The following is an 11,103-nucleotide window of genomic DNA, read 5'->3' as shown; positions in this document are numbered from 1 at the left end:
TTGTTGATATATATACATGAAATGACTAACATTAATCAGTGTTAGAAACTAATGTGTCATCCCTCAGTAAGTATGTAGCTGATTATTTGATTTACCTGGAGGGGAAAGGCATCTCTGAGTACAAACGTAACTGTATACTATCGAGTGTAAAGAGTGGGCAGGAATGGACCCACAAGTAGATTTTCCAACAAGGTGCTCCAATAACCCTCGTAACATTAAAATTGAAGTAAAATATTGTCCTTGAAATTTTGAAAGTTTGAAGTTTCAGATCATTTATCTTTCACCTTTTTCTTGGAGCCACAGAAATCTTCCTAATCTAGGTCCTTTAGGGGAATAGCTTGCCAAGTGTATCCTCTGCATGTAATTTATAAAACATGATATACATCCAAATTCTCTCTACATTCAAGTTACTCAATTTACTCTAATGGCCCTTATATTAAAGTTACATCTATTCACAGCAGACAACACCTGTAAGTTTAGCTTGTAAGTCATTAGCTTGATGTACAGTGCTTGTTAATTTTCATCACTACAGACTTGGACTTGGGGAGGAAGGCCTCTGAATTTTTCAACTCTATCCTAAAATGACTGTTCCTCATACTAGAAAATTATAAGGATACATAAAATATTTCTGTTATAAGAAAAATTGCAAAGGAGTGAGCTGATCATGAGTGATGATCCAAAATGGCTCCATACTGGTCAGCCTCTACCCTGTGATCTCTTTTCCCTATTTCTATCATTATGTATTTATTGTGTCAAGGATACCTGCATGAAAAACAAAATTTCTCCTTTAAACTCACTCATAAGTAATATGATACTCAGGGCTACCAAGCTATAGCCACTTTAGAACACCAGATTAAAAGAAGGTGGATTTGGCTAAAACATGGTCTCTAGTTTCTTCCAAAGGCACTCCCTTTCCCTAAACTGAAGAATAAACTAGCAAGTATCCTAAAGTGTTGGCTTATGACCCACTTCTGGCTTATGACCCACTCATGGCAGCTTGTGTTCCAGCTTCACTGAGCACCCCTAGTTGCGAGATCACCCTACCAGAGTGCAGGTCCTTCTGTACCCTGTTTCCTGCCTCTGTCTCCACTCCTCTTGAACTCTCTTTGTAGCATGGTCATGGTATCCTGGTGCTGGAATGGAATATCAAACTGTGTATCTTTATAAAGATGTTATGTCTCTTTGAGACAACTTACCAACACAATGCAACTTCAATGTTTTTTTTATTATTATTATAGTAAACAGAAGGGTTCTAAGATTCACTTTGAAAATAAGCGGTCAAGAGATTTGAAAAGAACTCTGTGGTACAGATCACCTCTAACAATATTAGAACATTATTTCATATTTTAAAAAACGACAACTGATCTACTGTATAGCACAGGGAACTACATTCAATATCCTGTGATAAATCATAATGGAAAAGAAATATGAAAAAGAATGTGTATACATATATATATATAACTGAATCACTTTGCTGTACAGTAGACATTAACACAACATTGTAAATCAACTATACTTCAATAAAATAAATTTTTAAAAATAAAAAACAATTATTGTTGAAATACTGTGATTCTGATATAGACAGAAATGTATATCTGAGAAACTGAATGAAAAGGCAAGAAGTAGACCCAATTATTTAGACAGATAGGTAGAAAGATAGATAGATGATAGATCTAGATAGATGACAGATGCATGGATAGATAGATAGATGGATAGACAGATATGATAGATGATAGATCTAGATAGATGATAGATAGATTAGATAGCTAGATATGATAGATAGATGACTGATAGAGTTAATCAGTGCTAAGGGGTGGCTTTGGGACAGGGTTGACTCATTTATTAGATACAATAGGCACAGTTTAGGGGCCCACAAAAATGTTTTAATTTTAACATTTAAAATAAGAAAAAAGGAAAATTAATAATAATCATCATATAATAATGAATCCAGCCTGTTATATTCATCTTTACAACAAAACAGTTATAAAATATGGTTTTTAATATTTTTCCTATGGAGCCTATGAAGGCATAAATGCCTAGATCCCCCCAAAATCAAAAAGCAGTCCTGACCTGGAGAGCTTTAGCCTTTCTCGTCCATAATCTCCATCATGGTCACCACCATCATAAAGCTACCTCACAACATGCACCAACAGTGAAAACAATGTGCTTGTTGTAGAAGTGCAGCTTCAAGACAAGGAACCCACCCTCCCTTTTAACAAGATTGCTCCCTATTGCTCTCTCTTATAGACTCCAAGCTGCCACTGGATTACCAGTTTGGGGAAACATCAAGTTATAGCCAAATCTTATATTTAAATATTACAAATTTATTAAATAACTTAATTTTCATAAATTGCACAAAGCAGAATTGAGAGTTTTTATGTGTTCATTTAGATGATAGCAACTGATCTTTGAAAGAATTCATAAAGGAAAAGATCAATATATAACTTTAGTATAAGAACCAACAAATCACAGTGAAAATGAAAACAGCAGGAAAAGTATTTGTCTCAAATGTTAGAGCAATGGATTATTATGTATAATATATAAAAAGTTTACCCTAATATATAAAAATATTATAAATGCCCCCTTTATGGCAAATGAAATAAACAACAAAATGTAGATAGTAAGCAAACAGCGGAAAATGTTCATGCTACAGCAAACTTCAAATTGAACAACAAAGTATGTTTTTTTTTTCCAGTACGCGGGCCTCTCACTGTTGTGGCCTCTCCCATGGCAGAGCACAGACTCTGGACACGCAGGCTCAGTGGCCATGGTTCACAGGCCCAGCCGCTCCGCGGCACATGGGATCTTCCCAGACTGGGGCACGAACCCGTGTCCCCTGCACCGGCAGGTGGACTCTCAACCACTGCGCCACCAGGGAAGCCCCAACAGGTAAATTTATTCATTAATTATAGAGCCTTTATTTTGTGTTCAGCACTGGGATACAACTGTGATTAAGACCTCTCCCCTCTGTTCACTGAACTCACAGTTTACATATAGATGGATAAGGAGATAACTGTAATATAGTATAGAAGTTCACAAAGTGATAGGGAAAAAAGGAAGCAAGGTGGGAACCAGAATCCTTAGGAGCCACATATCTTATCACTTTAAAGGGATTTTATCTTTAAAAGGGGCTCAGGGAATTTGCTTCTTTTGTTATTCCACTTCCTTCCATGTCACGTATTTCTCTTTTTCTGGCTCCTCCCTCAGAGACATAAAAATGCTCAAGTCTCTCTTCCATGACAAAAATTAAGTTTTGACTCCACACTCCCCTCTTATCATGTGTTCTATAACTCTCCTTCCTTTTTACTCATAATTCCATAATTCTTGTTTCTAATTCCATTCCAGTCACTGCTTAGCCCACTATTCAAGTTGGTTGTGACAATTAAAACCACAAGAAAAGAAAGATTACACAGGAAGATGTAGGGTTTGTTCAATCCAGTTGGAGGACATAGAAATTACAAGCCAGAGAGCAAGCACGGTGTCTAGAGCATGGTGAACAACAGTGGGGAATGGCAGGAGTTGAACTTGGAAACATAGGTAGGGGCCCCACCATGTGGGGTCTGTAGATCTCAGTAGAATTTACAGTTTATCTAGGTTCAATGGAAAGCCATGGGGTGTGGGCCAGGGGAGTGGGGCTTCAGTAAGAAAGGAACATAATGTAATTGATGTTTTTAAAAGATCACTCTGGTTGCAGTGTGGAGAATGGGTTGATGGGTCCAAGAATGGAAGCAGCCTATTGCTATAAACCATATGAGAGATGCTGATTGTTTGATTTAAGGTAATAGTAGAGATGGCAAGAAATAAATGGATATGGGATATATTTTAGAAGTAGAGCTAGCAATTTGCTGATGACTTGCAAAGGTTGGGACTAAGAGAATAATCAAAAAAGATGGACTCAAATTCCTAGATGTTTGGCTTGAGCATCTGAATGAATGCTTGTGTCATTTACTGAAATGTGCAATACTGGGTTAGAAATAGGTATGACATGAGGTCTTCTTAGACTCGCCTAAAAATTGAAACTCAAAAGACTACCATCAGTCACACTTGCCACAGGTCTTCTTAGAAGGATACAGGAGAGAAATCCCAGCTGTTCAGCAGGGCACATCACAACGTTCCTCTTTTGTTAGCTTCCTTAAAGCAGTCCAACAGCAGCCCATTCAATTGTCCAGAAACTACCTTCTTGCCAGGTGACAGCCCAGATGCAAGGATTCCAGATCTGTATCAGTCAGGTGCCGGGGCTTACTTAGCTTAATAGCTTCTTTGCCTAAAGGAGCTAGTATCTATGTAATTACTCTAAGGACATAGCTTCCAGTTTCCCAGGAAGGCTAATAGCAATTACAAGAATCACCACATGTGGGGGAAGCCCTAGAGCATGCTTTCCCACCAGGTATTTAGTTCATTTATGCTTCCTCCCACTCCATGTTTAGATTACCAAACAGGGGTCATTTTTACTATAAGAGATGTTGCTTAGTAACATAGTTGACATTCTTACCCTCTTCAGGTCATTAGGAGAACAGAGCTACACTTTGAAGGTCAGGTTCTTACGCAGAATGGAAAAGAGTTATGCTATTTACCCACAGAACTAGAAATCAAAATTTCTGTTTTTGTCATGTGAAGTATTAAGTGGAGGTGTGAAATGAGCAATTTAATATACGTCTGGAGCTCAACTGGGTAACTACATTTACGAGTAATCAGCATATTTAAAGCCCTGACAGCAGAGAGGCTCACCTAGAGAAAGAGGGTAGTGAGGAAGAGGCAGGGCCTGGGGTAGAGCCCTGGGACTCTTTACGGTTTAGAGGTCTAGAAAAGAAAGAGGAGACAGGAGAGGAAATTAACAAAAAGTGGCCAGTGAGAGAGGAAAATGCGATGAAAATGGAGTCATTAAAAGACAAGATAAGAAGTTCAAATAAAAGGGGAATGGTCAGCTAGGTCAAAAAAAATGCTGGAGATACCATGTAAGAAGAGGCCAGAAATGTAACCTCCAGATTTGGCAACAAGGAGACCATTAGTGACATTTTCAGGGGTTGTTTGCCTGACCTGATTGGAGTGGACTGAGAATGGAAAGAGAGGAAGTGGAAAAAGTGACTGTGGACAAGTTTTCTATGAAGCAGCAGAAGTAAGTGAGACGTCAAGGAGGGCTTACAAATAGTGGGTACCAGACATGTCTGTGTGCTGACTGGAATGATCCCATGTAACGGGGAAAATAATGCAAGAATGAAAAACGAGAGGGTGAAACAGGATGGACCCAGAGCCGAGAGTAGTTGGCTTTGGAAAGAAGTTGAAGCACATCCTTGTAACAAATGTGAAAGCGGCTAGTGTATTTCAGAGCATACACCCAGTTCCTGAGTCAGAATCCTGGTAACATTTATAGATTTTAATTATTTAACCCCACAGCCAATCAGTCCTGTGGAATTCCAAAACAAGCCAGAAGTTCCATGAGGTTAAGGAGCTATGTTTTATTTCACTTTGTACTTTCAGCACTAGGATAGTGCCTGGCATAGTTGAGATCTCTAACAAGAAATGCAAAGGAACAAGGCTCTAATAATAGGTAGCTTCAGGGCAAGATGAGAGATACTGGGGAACAGTTCACCATGCTTTCCCTCGGTGACCTGAGGAAAACATGTCCTCAGGTTACTCCTGCTCCCAGGAGAATTCCACCCCACCCCACCCCTTTTTCCTTATTGAGATCACGTTCAGGGCCTTGCCTCAAAGCCAACTGCTCCTCTCCAACTCCAAAGAGCAGTGCCTTGGACCAGTTGCCGACCCTCTAGGGACTTCTCCCCAATAGGCCTTCTCCATCCTTGATTAATAAATTGTAGGAACTTTGTTCCTCATTCACTCTGGTCTCCCTGAAAGCTCTTGTCTGTAGAGATGGACTGTGGCCAGTAACCCCTTCAGAGACTCCTAGAAAAGAATGATTCAAGGCATCACAGGCCTCGAGCTGGGTCAGTCAGTCTGGACATTTCCCCTGTGAGTGACTGAGGGAGGGTCACATCAATGCAGTCTGGTTTCTGTGTTGGTACAGCCCCCAAGCCAGCAAGACATAAATTGGTTTATAGCTTTAATATTGAAGGAATAGATTTAATAAATTCCCATGGAGGGAAAAAGGGTTGTAATTTCTAAATATCTCTATGGAAGCAAGTTTTCATTTGAAACTAGTTCAGCTCAAATAAACGTCAGGATAAGAAGGAGGAAGACTTGCTCCAGAAAAGATAGCCCAAAGTTCAGTGACCCACGGGACTGAAGCTCTTTGGGGTTTCTGCAGGCCAAGTTTTTTTGTGAGGATTAATGAGAGAAGCTCTGTGAAGGGGGTCTACAAATTATAAAGAGCTGCACAGATCAAAATGAACACTTTGGCTAATAACTAAGTGCAGATAGTTAATGGACAGAGAGAGGGCAAGAGACTGAGATCCAGGAAAGATGAGCTGCCTCTGTGTGGCAGTAAGAAAAGAAACAAAGGGAAGCCAGGCTCAAGAACATGAAGTATACATTTTAATTATAAAAGGAAGGAACAGGAATACCTGGGGACACAGGGGGGCCAGAAGCAGGGCATGGACTGGGCAGGGAGCAGAGAGAGGTGCTCTCAGAGTATTAGGGCCACAAGAACTCTTGAGCTGGTCTACTTCCAATGCCCCCTTTAATAGGTGAGAAGACAGAGGTCCAGAGAGCAAGAGTGACCCGCACGGGGTCACATAGTCTATTAGTGGCAAAAAAACAAGCCACAGAAGGACATTTCCCTGAGATCAGCCTGTACTTGGATAAGTGGACAGACACCCAAAGCTTGTTTCGGCTGTATTCAGCTGTATTCTTTTGCTGGGACAAGTGCTGCCCTGCAGGGTGGAACAGAATCTGTAGCCTGGGCTGGTGTGCAAGGGATGTACCATAAGCCTCCATGAGCTGTGACTTCTGACCTTCACAGCTGGGGCCACTGGGTTCCTGTGCAGGCTTAACCTCATGGCTGCCTTGGGAATCAGTCCTGGCCTAGAAGCAGCTTGCTTTTGCAATGTCTTTTTTCCTTATTTTCCCTTCCATTTCTCATTAGTCCTATCTGGCCTGAGGGGTCCATGCCCATGATTGCTCCTGATTCCAAACCTGTCTGCTGCCAACTGTATACTGACCAGGTCTCTGTGGCTGTTGACTGGATATTCTCCAGTGGGCTGCCTGGCTCCTACCTCTAACAATCTCCAATTTGCTTTTTCTCCTCACGTCTGAGTCTCCTTCTTACAGGGACAAAGAGATCAGAAGACGCAGTTGGGCTCAAAGCAATACCACATGTTCCTGTCCTGGTAAGTGAGCTCATACATGGACCCATTAGTATCTTCTCTGAGACTGTCTTCAAGGTGGTCTGAGCATGGAAGCTAAGGAGGCAAAGCAACATAGGACTTCACAGAGTGACTTCCAAGCGATGTTGCAAAGATTCCTGTCTTTTAATTCATCACAGAGCGTATCATTTACAGATAAGCCCTTCTCAGGGCAGGGCTCCAGACTGTAACAAACACATTTCTAAAGTCTGTTCCAATACAGATGGAAGGAAGGAAGAAAGGAAGGAAGGAAGGAAGGAAGGAAGGAAGGGAGGGAGGGAGGGAGGGAGGGAAGGAAGGAAGGGGAAGGGAAGGAGGGAGGGACGGAGAGGGAAAGGAAGAAACTAATACAGGCTCTACAAGGGAATGCCTTAGTCACTTGGGTTGAGTTGGATTTCCCTTTGGAATTATTAAGGCTGAAAGGCAAGTGTGACAGTGGAACATGTTTGTACAAGAGTGCCTGATGGTTGGCACTGTAGCTTTCCAGGGGTCTGGTCATCATTTTAGAAGTCTGAGGAAGGTTCTTTCTGGAAAAGAGAACAAGAGAGCTGGGAACTTCTGTCTAATATGATTAAGACTATAAGAAGCCAAGACTCCATGCACTCATTCATCCAACAACATTACTGACAATGAAATAGACATGTACCAGCTCTGGTCTAGGTGGCCACTAGGGACAGAGGCAAGAGTAGCAGAAAATTCATTGGCCATTAACTCCCTAGAGGACAATGAGACTAGATTTAGCCCCATCTAGGGAGAGATGGAATCTAACCAGATTTTATTATAGCCTCTTGGAGAGAAGGGTAGAGTGTAGAAGGCATTGAAAATCTATTTTTCATGCAATTCTACCCCACCACCATCATTTAGACAATATCCTCTAAAGTTCCACACCTAAAGACATATCTCTGCTATTTCTTCTCTCCCCCATACATGGTTTGCCCAGCATCTTCATGAACTCCAGCCCTCATGGCAATAATAGGAAAAAATTAGATTAGGTGATGATATCTATTTTACAGGTGAGGAAACTGAGACTTGACCAAGACCACGTGACTAGTAAATGAAAGCAAAGTAGTAAATGGGAAATTAATTGGCCTGGGAACTCAAGAGATCAAAGTTATCCCCCTCTCTTTGTCACTAAATCAGATAGGCGACCTCTCCTTCTTTACCTGTTGCTTCACCTGACAAGTTCTGCTCTGTAGGGATCCTTCCAGTTCCCCACTATGAAATGATAAAACCATTACCTCCAGTGTAAGGGAGAATCTGAGATCAAGATACCTGATACCACCTGGCACTAGTGTCTGCCTGGGAACCAGGACTCTGAGAATACAAGAAAAGTCATCCACCAGGGGACATTTTCCTTGTTCCTAACTTTTCCATCAAGAGGGATGCTACAGGGCTTCCCTGGTGGCGCAGTGGTTGAGAGTCCACCTGCCGATGCAGGGGACACGGGTTCGTGCCCTGGTCCGGGAAGATCCCACATGCCGCGGAGCGGCTAGGCCTATGAGCCATGGTCGCTGAGCCTGCGCGTCCAGAGCCTGTGCTCCGCAACGGGAGAGGCCACCAACTGTGAGAGGCCCAAGTAACACACACACACACACAAAAAAAAAAAAAAGAGGGATGCTACTTAGGGTTATCTTGTTTATCCATTATTAATTTCATTAATTCCCTCATTCAAAAAATATTTATTTTCAACACAAACAATTTGAATCCCATGTTTCTTCTACAAGTTGTGTACAGCCCAGCAGCAGAGATAAATATGTGCACATGGCAGGACACTCACTGGAGCTGCAGCTCATAGGCCACAGGGATGGCACTGACAAGATCCCCTTGTCAATATGCTCACGTTCATGTTCATTTGGCCATTGGAGACCAAATCAGTTGCAAGAAGGCAATTTCTGGGAGGGAAGAGAATTGGGCAGTAGCCCAATTTCCCTGACTGATGTCCAAACACATTGGATGGACTAGGGCTGTCCTGGTTGAGGCCAGAAAGCAGAAAAAAAAAAGCCATGGCAATGAGAATGATGTGTGAGCACCCAGGAGTGGACTGGGCCCCAAGCACTTGACCAGCAGGAAGAAAAGGCTGTTTCTGGGAATCATGTGCTGCTGGAAAGAGGAAAATCCCAAACTAGCGGCTTATGTGCACACTGGGGGAAAGGAAGAAAGGTGTGTGAGTATAACTCAGAGCTGTTACAGGAGCAGCTTAAGACTGAGTCTCAGAGCAGAAATCTCCCTTGCACTCAGGAACAAGACATCAGTGGCTCCCCAGTGCCTGGAACAGTGCGTTACAACCAAGGCAGCCCTACTCCCCAAGAGAAAGAAGCATGCAGCCCCCCCTAAAAAAACATTATTCATGCCCAATCTTCAGGCTGAGAAAAACAGCCATGGTAACTCACTTTTAAATCATGTTTCCTAATGAAAATGCATCAGAATCATTTTGTTGTCACAGAAACAGGGTGAGAACCATAAGCCTAGATGATAAAGTCCACTTAGCAAGGCATACAGAGCCCCTCACAATTGATTTCAATCTACCTTTTAGCCTCTTCTCCAGCCTCTGGCCAGTTTTCCCCCTCAGGTCCATTCTGTTCAGGAGTTCTGTGGTTTGGTGAAATTGGTTCCCCCTCCCCCAGCTCTAAGGGTGGGTGTGATGTTTTTAAACCATCACGAATTCTTACAGATCTTCCCACCAAGAGGTGGGGACTTGCTTTGACCAATATAATGTGACAGAAATTATGTGGCACAGGTCTCAAGTTTGGATGTCAAGGGTCCTTGAGCCTCTGTTCTCACCCTCATGAGGTGCTGTGTGCATGAGAACGTGCCCCAGCTGGCTGGGTGGAGAGGACACACAGAAGAGAACCGAGGCAACCCGGACAACCAGCAGACGTATGACCATGACCGACACCATCCAGGACCGGCTGGCCCTGAGCTGACTTGCCAAGTGACCCTAAATGCATGAGTGAGCCCAGCCAACGCCACATGGAAGTGAGTGAGCCATCCCAGCTGAGCCCTGCCCAAATTCCTGACCCACAGACTCATGAACTAATAAATGGTTGTGGTTTTGAGACACTAAATTTTGGAATATTTTTTTATGTAGCAAAGGCTAATGGAAACAGTGAGCTAAGCCAATCAGAGTGAATTCTTCCCTCCTGTCACAGTTGATCCAGAATATAGGCCAAGTGATCAGTGCAGGCTCACGGGTGGTTCTATCAGTGAGAACCTCAAGGCCTTGGCTGGGGATACCTGGTCAACGTTGTTCCTCCCTACTCTGCGTAGTGTGCTGTGAGGTGAAGCTGGAACTATGCAGCCATTTTGCCACCATTACACGATCAGCCCGAGGACGAAACCCTTATATGACAACTCTCCAGGAAACTGCAGAGAAATGGAGTCAGAGTCTTGGTCAATGTCTCTTTCAAACTGCACTGGAACCTCACATTTTCTCTAGGCTTTTATAATTATAGGAGCCATTAATCCCTTGGTTAATTAGGACATTTGATCTCTGCTTTGGTTATCTGCAACTGAAAGTGTCCAACTGATATACTCTCAAAGCTCTGTACCTGTGGTTTTCAAGTTCATTTCATCAATGAAACCCTGCTTTCTAAACAAAACCTTAAGGAGAAGCATAAAACAAAAGAGAATGTGTTTAAAGTAGGAGTGGGCAGCCCAGAATCCTGAGAGCAACTTCTTTGCTCCTATATTCGATCCCTAGGTCTGCCGTATGCAAGTACCACCAACTAGGTGACTTACAACAACGACATTTATTATCTCCCAGTTCTGGAGGCTCGAACTCAGACATCAATGTGTCAACAGC

The sequence above is a fragment of the Phocoena sinus genome, chromosome 8, assembly GCF_008692025.1.
Source record: "Phocoena sinus isolate mPhoSin1 chromosome 8, mPhoSin1.pri, whole genome shotgun sequence".
NCBI lineage: Eukaryota > Metazoa > Chordata > Mammalia > Artiodactyla > Phocoenidae > Phocoena > Phocoena sinus.
The sequence above is the reverse complement of the archived record's forward strand: the minus strand, read 5'-3'. Positions refer to the sequence as shown.